The following is a 13,073-nucleotide window of genomic DNA, read 5'->3' as shown; positions in this document are numbered from 1 at the left end:
AAGAGTGGCTGGAGGATGACATGCTACATTTATTTGATTTGACTGAGAGCCACACTGAAAGCCTCGGGATCCCCAGCTCAACCAATCAAGTCCGTACAGTATTTACGAGGGCCAAATGGTGTCACAGTGAGAGAAGAGGATTGTCTGTGTGAGGCGTTTCTGATCATCTTAAAGGTGAGCAAAGGGAAGACAGACTCAAAGGGGCATTACGTACGTTTACACTGTTGTTTTGGACGAGCTGCTTTCGTTGCTCTGCTGTAACAGCCTCTCATCTGTTTTTGCACGCAGCTTTCCCAAAACCTGATCCCGCTTTCAACGGCACAAAGATGGAGCGCAAGCGAGCCAAACATGCAAGCATCAGGTATCTCAGCACCTCTTATGATCTAACGTTACCTAAGTCGCTTCAGTTAGGAACGAACATATGCCGCTAACTTCAGTTTCTATTGTTTGTGACATAGTTTACATGTTAGTATGTTTAAATCATATATCGTATTTTGGTGTTTTTAGAATGTTTCTCATATTTCTGAGTTCTCTCTTGACAATGTTGATGAGCCCTTTATGACAAATAACTTAATGCATGACTATAAAGTCACCTGGGGATGATGTATTTTTGTAGGCCAACCTGGAAGCCTTTGTTTATTTTGGACTCTTTAAGTTTTTGATACTTGCCCCATTTTTATGATTTTCGATGTTTAGGCTATAAACAGATGACATCACGGTCACGTGACTCCAACGTCACCACCACGAGCATCTTACTACGCAAACAGCCATACAGGTTTTCTATAAACTGATCGATGCACAGGTTTTGAGTTCAGTGTTCACTGTGATGACGTTTAATGTCCCTGACAACCTCTGTAGTCTGTAACCGCCGCTTTTAAGACACACAAGCGTTTTATAATTGCATCGTGAGACATTAAATTATGTCTTTTATGTCGTGAAACATAACAAAGCATCATGCAGTTGCTTGATGTTGCTAATATCAATGCTATCGCTAATCCTTGCTAGTGATGTTGATGATGATTTTTGCATGTTTGTGCAGAAGAAGAAAACAGCAACTTTTGAGTTAAAGCATGTTTTTCTGATGCGTTCATGTGAATAATGACTGTTCTTGGGCAAAATATCTGATGCGTGGATACGTGGCAAACCATCTGTCTATCAGCGTCTGGCACGGGATAAATTCAACCAATCAGATCGACAGAAGGAGAGCGCTACCACCAGCAGAGCAAACTGGTAAACTCTTACCAAACGCACAGGCGCTTCTCTCGCTGGTCGTCACACATAAACCACGCCAGTCGCTGCCAGAAGCTCCTCAGCAACACCGGTATCGACCCATTATCAGTGTTCAAGTTGACAATCACGTCACCAAACAGTATCGCTACATCGCGCAAGGTTTGTGAGCTCACAAATCCTCAGACATCTGAATTTATCCGTAGCTGAGATGTCGTCTGATTTAAAGTGGCAGACGACTTTATCTTCCACTCGCATTTCCAAGTGGTGTTACTGTCGCAACTGGATCGTTTCCGTCTTCCTCCTTAGCTGTTCGTTTCTCTTACAAATAAGTTTTGGGTGGCGTTTCTTTGCCTTGTTGGACTCAGCATGGTGGTTACAAGGTCGTTGTTATCAATAGAAAACCTGTTAAAACAGACCCAAGTTGTACTAAGCTTGAGTTATCCTTTAGAGAACAATTGTAGGTTTTAATGTATGTGTATATATATGAAGTACAGATGTCCCGGGTCGAGTCCACCATGCAGGCGGCAGTGAGCTGGTCTGGCTGTGGGACTGAGCCGAGCCTCAGTCCCGTCCTGGGGCTACATGCTGGCAGGGCACAAACAAGACCAGGGAGTCAGATGGGGGTCAGTTTCCCAGCTATCCAGGGAGGCCGGGACCTGAGACCTCCTCTGAGGGCGCCCATCTGAATCCTAATCCCCAGGAATTACAGGCAGGTTTCACCCCCCCTTCAACCCCTCCAAACCTCTTACCCTCCACCCCACCATCCATCCATCCATCCCTCCATCCCTCCCTGCTTCTCCTCGGAGGCAGAAAAGCCCCGTAAATTCAAAGCATCTGTACGGGCAAGGGCCAATCCGAGGGCCGCCTTTCCCAGAGCCCGCGCAGATGAAATTTTATTCTTTGCACGAAAAAATTACAGGGGGAGGGGGAGAAAAAACAGAAAATAAAGTAAAGCAAACAGCGGGGGAAGATCAAGGAGGAGAGGAGATGAGGGGTAAGGAGCTGGTCATCAGAGATCTGCGCTGCTTTCCAGTGTGTTCATAAGAAGAAAGTAATATTACGTTCTTTATGGTTGAGAGTCCTGACCGGAGCCCGATAACAACAACAGTCTGCTCAGAACTGCTACTGGTTTCGGACATTTAAGTGTTGGCATTGAGCTTGTTGTTGAACATGAGAGCCGGTCAGTTTACGTGGGCTGAAGAAAAGGCCAATAAGCTTATTTTTAAAACTTGAACTGAGAGAACTGGCACCAAAAAGTAACAGAGTGGCATTTTTGAAGAGATGAATTTACACTCTAATGCTCAAAAATGTACTTAACTTACACGATATTACTTGTGTGTTTATTCCGGTTACTTGTTTGATTCTAAGCTGTTAACAAGGCTAAAGTGTCACGTAGGTAAAAGTCTGTTTTTCAGGAGAGATGTGGCCACAAAAACAGAAGAATACAGAAGCAGCATTATTATTATGATGATCATTATTTTAAATCTAGTATATTAGTTTGTCGTCGCCACTTACTTACTGTTGAATTTGCCGACCTGTAAAAAGACGCGTTCCCCCATTTTTTTGCATCTTAACACGGTAGGTGTCTGCGGTCGGCGGGTCGCTGAGTTCAGGGAAAATGTTTGGTCACCCCTGATGTAAAACACGTGCAGTCTAACTGTGACATAGAAACGACCGTGGCAACCTAACTTTACAAAGAGAAAGTGAAGTGTTTTCTCAAAGATATGAATATTTCTGCTTTCTGAGATCTTCTTGGTGCCGTTTCAAAACCATCCACACTTTGATTTAATGCTTTCCAGCTGTGAGTCGTTGCTGTTTTACATATAGTGCAGTGCGCTTGGGACAAAAGTAAAAAAATAAATAAATACAAAATGTTCTTGTGGGCGTTCTGCTTTTTAAAGTGTTAATGTTTACAGTAAGTAAGGACACAGCTCACGTCTCCTTTAACCTCCCTGGTGACCCCTGAGGGCCCCTGGACCTCACTTTGGGAAACCAAGTGCACCAAACTGCTCCCTATGTTAGAATAAGTTAATAAAAACCTCCTGAACTCTTCTGCGGTGCAACTGGTTTTCAAGTCAAGCAGGAAATAAAGCCTCTGTGAAGTATATTTGTGAGCGCGGTCGGCGTTTTGTGCTCCTCAGCGGCGGTTTAAACAGTAGCCTTCGGTTGTTTTCTGGTCAGAGCCGCGTTTCATGTGGTGGGGGACAAAGTCACGACGAGAAACTCGATAATTTTCAAGAACTCATGAGATGGATTTACACATGAGCAGAAAAAATATTGGATTTGACCTCAACTGACCTGAATCGGGTATTTTGAGAAACCGTGGAATCTGGGCTCGGATGAGACCTGACTTAACTAGAATGAGTCATTTATAGTGTGTTATGATGTTAGTTTTGAGTCATGTAGAGTAGTGTTTCTCAAACTTTCTCCTTAAAGGACCTCTTTTTTTAATCGTTGGATAAAGTGACTATCACTGACTACATGACAGTTTATGAATATTTCATTTTATACTATAAATCTTTGTATAATTCACATTTTAGATGAATTTTGGCAGAATATTTCATGAATATTCCATCAAAGATGAGTTTACGTGATGTTTTTCAGAATTCTAATACATTTTACTCCACATTTTATATATACAGTATATATTGATATATTTTAAACAATCAGACATACTTAATATGCTCCTTTTTTGACAACTTAAGCTCCTAATTTTTGCTGTAAAAGATATTAAATGTAAGAATTCCACATCAAAATTCAAATAGACCTTCGTTATAAGAGTTTTGTACTTATATTATCCCAAAATGTTTCGAACAATGTCCAAATCCACCATTTTACTCCAGCTAAGAAATCGGGTGTGTTTACCTGAGCGTTTGCATTCAGGTCAACTCTCATTGAACTCAGCACTCACCAGAGACTCCGGTTCTCTCTCTCCCCTCTCTAAAACGTTACATTCGTTACAAGTACAGTACACTCCTCTTTCAGCTCTAGTCGGCAGTCGACATTAAAGAATATAAACACCCGCCAATGAACCTCTGTGGATCGCCAATGATGACAGCTCAAGATTACATCAGTATTTAAAATGAGAAAATGTGTAAACCCTTTCTTTTCAGCTCCACACCTTTTCTCTCGTCTGCAGCGTCCTGCCAGCTCAGCATCACCGGTGGATCTTAACTCAATCAAACCTCAAGCCGCAGCACTCGACCTCGGGGTTTCCAGAAGTCTTAAAACATTTTGATGAAGTTAGAAATGTTCCGGGCCTACTGCGACTGTAAATTTACCAACATCTGTCTCGGTCTCAGGTTTTGAATATGCCTTTTTTAAAAGGTGAATTTCTTGGCGCAGAATCGAGTTTCTTTTCTTCTGCATTTTTGCAACCATATTGCTTCACCGAACATTGATCTTGGCTGATTTTGCAAAACCACATTCGCGATCAAGTCATGTTTTTTTAACTGTCGGTGCCAACATTTTCAAAGTGATGGCGTTCGAACATGAGCACTCTGTTCTCTGCCAGCGCTGGAACAACCCTGATGAGAGATTCCTGTCTTTGTTTTCTGACTTTGCTCTTCTCACTGGTTTGAAGCGCGAGAGCTCTGCTGGGTAAAGTCAGATGTCTGATGGCAGTTGTTCGCTGTTTGCTTAAGAGGCCGATGTCAATCTAACCATCAACCCACGCAGTCCTGATAAAGCCGTGTTTCTATAAACACACCCAGGACTGCTTCCATCTCTCAACATGTTACCTTTTTAAAGCTGCTTTTAATGTTTGATTTTATATTTGACTCTGTAACTAGTCTTTACAGTATCTAGAAAAGTAACATTATCATTATAATAAAAAAATAAAAATAAAAAAAAATGTCATATGACACAGACACACAACTTGAAATCAAGTTTCTGGATGCTCTGAGGGTTTCATTTCCACAATATCTGCAACTCCAGTATGGTTCAGGTCGAGGAAAACAAAAAAATCTCAAGGTTAGGCAATTAAGACGACTGATTAGTCAGGTGGAGAAACATTAAAAGAAAAGAACAGATTGTCGATTCTACGAGAGACGATTCAATTTGGTCTTCTGCTTGAAAGTCAGACACATGTTGCCAAACAATAAAATGTCCTTATCGGGGAATAATACAAAACCTAGACTTGTGTTCAACATGACAGGTTAAAAATGTGCATATGTTAGAGAAAGACTGTGTTAAATAAAGAACAAACAAAAAAAAAAAATGGATGCTGAAAACTAATCGTCAGAATACATGTTGGCCATGTTCTTTTCTGGAAGCCACGTTTATGTTAAAAAACTTAACATTTCTTTTTTCAATTCAGTTTTCAATTGTATGTTGGTCTGGTTAGGTTTACACACAAAAAACTGTTTAGTTAGATGATATTGTGGCTTAAAATACCAGCTTTTGTCTCCACAATCACAGTTGGATCAGTGCTGGTGTAACAACCTGAGAGTAAGGCATACATGTAATACAATATTGATATGATAGGTATTGTACAAATGTCAGTATGGTATGTATGACTCGTGCAAATGTGATTGTATTCTTGGTTTCCAAAAAAAATTTTTTATTCTGGCGACCTGCTCGATATGATAAGTGTGAGGCATCTTTACATCAAGTGGATGGTTATCGTTACATATTAAGTCCACTTCTTCCTGCATTGGTGCTGAATGCTGGACGTGATGGACGTGCTCCAGAAAGATCCATTGCGACCGTGTTTCCTAGAGAGTCTGGGCTGGCATTTCAACAGGTTACCGAAAAGGAAGCCAGGCTGTACTCCATTGGCCTACCATGAGCCTGTGTCCCTTAATCCCATGATCCACGACCATTAAACAAGGCTAAAGACGGGATATCCAACATCTACCAGCAGTGGGAGGGAGTGCCACCTGTCCGCACTGTGTCACCTTTCAGTCCAACGGTCCTCATCGAGCCTGAGTGTCTCTGCGCCTGCAGCCTCGGAGCGCCAGGAGATAAATCGGCCCGGACAGGGAAGGCCGCTGCCTCCGCCGCTCGCCTGCCACCTCGAAAGGGTTAAGTCGGATCCCAGGCTGGCCACATCACACTGTTGGGCCATTTAGTGCAGGAAACCTGATAGTTTGGTTCCTTTTGATGGCCTGATTCCCAGGCTTAGGAGAATAAATTAAATGCAATCCCCGCCTAGGCCTCAGCTGCAGCGGCAGGGCATGCTGATTTAGGATTTTCATCTGGGGAGCTTTTCCCTCCCTTCCTGCTCTCCTCTTCCATAACCCCCACCCTTCACCCCCACTCCTCCCCCACCGAGGAAAATGGTGAATATGGGTTAAAATATGGCCTTTGTTTGGCCATAATGAAGCTTCCGTACAGCTGTCAGTCACGGCGAGTGAGTCGTCGGAGAAGAAGAAGAGGGCTGTAACTGCTGCTCACCCTGTGGCTCTGACGTCCACATGGAGTCTGACATTCAGAATATTCAGTCCTGATCCGCGATGCCCCGTCGCAGTGTGAGGGGCTTTAGTAGAGCCACCAGTCTTATGGGCGAGGGGGCCAAGACAAGCCTGTCATATGTGTTCAGACCACAGATCTGAGAGTCGGTGTCGCCTGTGTCTCCGAGTGGCAGAGCTGTCCCGGGGTTTTTTTCACGGATGATGAAACAAGAACGCGTCCCTCTGGTCAACTACCGGTTATAAAGTCGAGCACTGCCGCTGTTGTCGCTCTCCAACCGAGACTGAACGAGGCTCGGATACAAAGTAAGTTCTAAGTGCTTTAGACTTGGACGTGTTTGTTCTGTTACTTACTTTTTTAAGAGATCACGATGCAGTGGTAAAGAAACATCACTTAATCTCAGTATTATGGTATCAAGAGGTCATTTCAGTACACACCGGAAAAATAGCTTATCGTAGTTTTGACAAGCCAAACAAAGACGAGAAGTGAAACACGATAAAAAATGAGACTCTCTTCAGTGCATGTCTGTTGAACTTGACGTATTTCGGACTCGTCTTTGCTCAGCGGGTGTTTTGATTGGTGCAAACACGGCGGGAGATGTCCTGGCTTCTGTTAAAAATACCATTTTTTTTTGTTGCCGTAAACGAGGCTGGAAATTGTCCTGAGGTGTCCTGAAAGATATCCAGTGGTCTCACACAAAAAATGTTGAAAGTGTCCAACTGTGGTCACTGGCTTGGCGGCCTCCTCGCCTTTAACTCCCACCGCCATCCACCTCCACCTCCACCAACGTGTAATGCGAACGTGATGTGACGCATTTTGTAGAAATGGTTTGCAGAAGCGTTTTATAGCCAGAAGTCATTAATATATACATGTATAAGGTGAGTATGAGTCTGTAGTGTTTTATACAGAAAACAGAGGCTGTTTCTCACCAGGAAATAATAGTGCTCAAACACATTTGGCTGGCTCCATCAACCACTTCCTGTTTGATTTCCCATCAGTAGCAATAACAGACAGCAGGGTATCATTTTGGTAAGCAGAGCGACTGTTTGGCTGGAGCGGGAGGCCGTTCTGTGCTGCAGCCTGTCTTTGTGGTAAGACGGGTGTATCAAAAAGGCCTTGCGTAATGTGGCTTTCAGGAGGGGAATTTACAATGAAGTCCAGGCCTGACACGTTCAATTATGAATTTAAATGAGTCATCTCACGTCAATCTAATATCAGTCTGTGGATGGAAGCCCAGGGAAGCTTCTTTCTTTCTTTCTTACTTTCTTTCTTTCTTTCTTTCTTTCTTTCTTTCTTTCTTTCTTTCTTCCTGTTTTTCCTTCTTTCATCTGTCACCAGCAGACAAACACGGCCTGTGTGCCGCTCCTGTGTGATACATGAGCAGCGGTGGGTGGTCCCTGACATGTCTTCATCCAGCAGTCAAACCGGAACACGATTTCATTACAGTGGAATAAAGCAAAAACCAGTTTTGTCCACGGAGGACACTGAGCCTTTGGGTTTCAGTGAAGCGCAAAGAATGCTGACCTCGTGTATCCAATTTTAGCTATCTCTTTGTTTTCCCTGCACTTCCTTACAGTACACTTCTTTTTTTTACGGCTGCAGTTTAATAACCAAAGAGCAAATGCTTTTTAAAGCAGTCTGAATCACGTACAAGAAAGCGAGGGGGGAGAATCGAGCAGACCACGAAACGGTTCATGCAGGATCGTCCAAAATAAACTTTACCTCACATTCCCGTTTGATAACAATCTGAAGACAATAAACTTTAACACGGGCTTAAATGTTTACGTACGGCTCAGACAAATATGGCACGCTCGTCGACTCTCGCTGGCAAATTAGCTTAACCTTTCAGTTTTAGCACTTGTCTGAGCAGGTTGAACCAATGACTGCCCCATTTGTTTTCGCATCCAGAAAACTCAATGCATGGATGCTTCTCATGTGGTGACAAACAAACGCTTTTCTCTCGACACCCAGCTGGTTTTGAAATTGTGGCAGGTTTTTTGAAAAGGTTTTTTTAAACACTCGAGGATCTTGCAGACTTTAACCGACTTTTAACAAGACCAACAGTCTGACTGATGTCCAATTACACCCGGAGATTCTAATAAACATGATGACGTGCTCTGCTATTTGTGGAGCCTTACGAGGCGATGTTTCACACAGCACGGGAAAATCTGAAAGGATTTTTGGGTCCAGACATCACCGGGCTGCTACGCTAAAGACGTAAGCATCCGTCAGTCACTCCGAGCGATCCCAAGTCGAGGCCGCGGAGCAGACGGGATGTCGGCATGACTCCACAGACTGCTGCCTCGTAGTTATCCAGATAGCGGAACTCTTGCCGCCCAGATTTGGCGTTCTACCGTGCAATGATGGCAGCCCGCTACTGTTTGCCACATCCGGGCCACGGTTCATTTCCCTTCTGCTGGATCTGCATGTAGCGGTCTCTGTCGCTGACCTCCGGTGGTTTCTCCTCTGCTGCAGTGATGTGTTGGTGACATCACTGCTGGACACTTCTCCTCTGAAGGGCCAAAACAGGCTGGACACTTTCAACCAGAGAGGGCAGCAGCACACTGCCTTTCTCAGCTTCAACCAATGTAATAATATTTACTAGTGGGCTGCAGTCGGTTGAATTAAACACACATTATATGGAGAAAAACACTTTTGAAGATTGAGAGGCCCTCAGATAAATGTGGTGGTCAGATTTTTATGATTATTTTATCTTTATTTAATGACGCCGTACTTTATTCTTGCACTGCTCCATTTAAATGTACCTATTGTTTTCTCTTCCATCATCCATTGTTAGAAGTTTATTTCTCTTTTATCATCATGTGTACTAATAAAATGAAGTTGTTATTGTTATTATTACTGACTTTACTGACAATTTGACATACTTTCTACATCATGAATTAGATCATTATGGGAAAAATATTCTTATTGGCTGCATTCATTTGATTTCAGCAGCCCGGGGTGTCGATCTCAACTTCAACAGAAATCATTCCAGTCAGGTGAGATGCCGAACAAGCCAAATAACCTGCAGACGTGTCATTTTGAAACAATACTGTCGAGTTACAGATTTGGGTGTTTAAATGACGGACAGCTCTGCCTGGTGAGTTTCTCCACATGGGAACGGGACAGCAGGTCGGGTAATGCGTCACTGGACAGTTGTAAATTGCTTTTATTGGTCTTGCCAGGGTCTTAGGGTTAGACGGAGGTTATTCAAGGCTCAAACATCTCCAGACACACTCATATTCACACACGAGATGTATGCGCACAAGATCTTTGTCACTCCTCACACACACATATGCAGACACACACACACACACACACACACACACACACACACACACACACACGGAGGCTCTATCTCTTTGTCTGTGGGGTTAATCTGAGGGCCAGATCAAAGGGTCAGGTCCAGGAGATAAACTCCGGCCCTGGAGGTTCCAGCCCCCTTCTTCTCCGTATATCTGCAAATCATTAAGCTCAAGGTGATTCACGGCAGCTCACCGAGTAGCCCCAGAGGATTCTGGGCCAGATAGAGGAGGATTTGTCCGAGCCGTCGCTGCCGACCCCGCTGCCACTCACGCTGACGTCCCTCTGTCGCTCGGCTTTGAGCCTCTGCGCGCTCTGAACCAGACATGAGAGCCACTCAAGACACCCCGAGAGATAAAAGACCCTTCACCCCTGACAGGACGGGATCTGGCTGAGAACACACTGAGCAAATTACACTCTCCGCCTGCTTTGCATGGGAGATCTCCACGAAGGAATCCTTTTGAAAAGGCCAAATATCCAGCCGGTTGAATGTCTGGAGGGTTTATTAAGCAGAAAATGTTCAATGAAAGGCAAAAGGCCGTGCCTGTTGCTGCTTGATTTGGAATACACTAACAAAGTCGACCGGGGCGGATGAATGGGTACATGTGTCATCGCCGCTGACACGCTAAATGAAGGGTATCAAAGCGTGGAGGTTTGGCGTGGAGGTAGGGCCAGAGTGAGCGAGAAGAGAAGAAAAGAGGCAGAAGGAGAAGCGAAGATAAGCGAGAGATAAGAGCGTAAAAGTATTGAAAAGACGGAGGCTCCAATAGCTGGGCTGGCCAAAAAAAAAAAAGTTCCGATTTATCGCTGTCGCAGCTTCTTGATTTCTCTTTTCGTCGCCGCGACACCCGTGTGTGGCGGAGGGGGAGCTCGGCCTCCGGCTAATTGGGATCCCAACCTTCTTCAGAGGAGTGAAAAGGCTCTCACCTGGGTGCTTTGACACCTTTAGAAGGAGACAGGTGACGCCAGTGTAACCCCCCCCCCACCCCCACCCAAGAAGAGAGAAGGAAGAAGAAGGGTGGAGGTAGGATGAGGGTGCACCTCGGGGCGAGCTTTGGCGCCGTGACTCAGGTTCGCCTCTCTGTTTGTGTGAATATTGCTTTACCTGTGTTGCGATGTGTGTGTGTGTCTGTATTCATGCATATACAAGTGGAAGCCTGCACACCTCCAAACACAGGGAGGTGAGTGTGCGTTTCTCCAGATCCGACCGTGTGCTCATTCCAGGTATTCAGCAGGGCGTGTAACAGGGTGTGACCAAGGCGTGAAACACTTACAATGACTGCAACGTTTTTTTTGCTTTTTTTTTAAAAAATATCTTAGAGGTCAGTTATAATTCCCTTTCAGTATGGTTTGGGGAAATGCACACAAAATGTCACTTCGCAGATCTGTGAATGGTGTACGCAAGCTCGGGACACGCCTGAAGACAAACCACACACAAAGACCGTTTCCACCAACCAGCAGCGGCTTCTTTGTCTTTGACTCACGCAACGACCCGGTTAGGATTAAGCAAAAAATAAACCCTTGGCCCTGCTTAGGGTTGGGATAATATACTTCAGGTAAAAGAAATAAGTAACGCAAGTCACGCCAACAGTAGTTTCGTCATGTTATGTACGCGATACATGAATTGGAAAACGAATCACTCTTTAATCTTGGTCACCAACAGAACTCTCTAGAGGGATAGTCCTATGAACGACCCATCCAACCACCCACAATCTGGACTTTTCTCGTTCTTTTTAAGTTGCTGTTGTAGATTTAGAGAGATGCTTGAGGAAGTGACGTTAGAGGGGTTACCTAAAGCGCCGAACTTTGAAGCGTAAGGCCGCTGTTTTTGATGCGTTGGGAGCGAGAACAGGCTGGATATCCACTCTTTCATCGTGTTGAAAAGCAGATGTGCATCTCCTTTCAATCAGAGATCTGGGATCCTCCAATCTCGATCCCAAACTGTCGACCAGGCAACACCCGGAGCTGAAAGATGAGGTGTGTCGCGAACTGCTGTAAAAACCCCCAAGTGTGTCGCATTTTCCCAAAGCTCTGTTCACAAGTCCAAAGAACGCACGTAAACTTAGAATTAGGTCTCATTTCAACGCAGAATGTGACGTTTACGTGACCAGAATATCTTCATAGACTGAATTATAGTGGAAACTATAGCAAGCATCTGGATTGGGCAGCCGGCGATGTATTTCAGTGTCTGTCCTCGTGTTGTATTTCTCTAAGACGCCGTCGTTGTGAGTGACACTTGACAGACTGACAGGAATCAGTAGAAATCCAGCTGAAGACCCGTTTCAAACCACCTCCAAATGTGGGTTTAGATCTGATTTGCAAATTTCATGTGTCATGTTGCAGTGCAGACTTGAATAAAGCATATTACATAACAGCCTTTGTTTTTATATTGAGTTTCATTCTCATAAGAAAGGGATTTATTATTATTATTATTTATTCGTTCTTGTCCCACGCCTTGAAATACTGTCTTTGACAGGAGACAGACAATATTAAAAGGTTTACCTCTTCCAAGTGGAATATTATCAAAAAGCTGGAGACCATTTACAGATTACATCTATCAGCATTTGGTCGGTGTTAGGCTGGTGTTCATTTCAAACGCTGGGTGTGACTCTTAAATCCTCTCGGGCCGGTCTGAGCCACGCAGCCCCACCGACGCCACCGTCCTCAGCCAGCTGATTTCCTGAAACATCAGAGGCCAGGAGTCAGATGGCACCAGATGGGGAGATGGAGATAAATGTGGACAAGAGTACAGGCCAGGGGCTTTGCTGTTGCATCACCGGTCTCCCTGGCCAACATGTCAGCTTCATAGAAAAACATTAGGGAAATGGTTACGATCAGCGAGATAACGCGCTGAGATTGTCCACGAAACACAAATTTAATCATCATGAACACATAATCATCAGACTGTAAGAGTATAAAAACAATGACAAGCTTCCGGGGAGCAGGTTTCATGATAGATTGCTGCCATTGGTGTGTATGAAAGGTAAAGTGCCATTTAAATGTAGTTATTTATCAATTGCTGGAAAAACAGTTATGATCTTTAATGTGGCCATCAGAGCTTGTGACATGTGAAAATGTATAAGTCAGCTGTGCAGTGTTGAACTCGATGGAGCTAGAATGGAGTGATA

This window comes from Sparus aurata, chromosome 13, assembly GCF_900880675.1.
Source record: "Sparus aurata chromosome 13, fSpaAur1.1, whole genome shotgun sequence".
In the NCBI taxonomy this organism is placed as follows: domain Eukaryota; kingdom Metazoa; phylum Chordata; class Actinopteri; order Spariformes; family Sparidae; genus Sparus; species Sparus aurata.
This window is presented reverse-complemented; position numbering follows the sequence as displayed.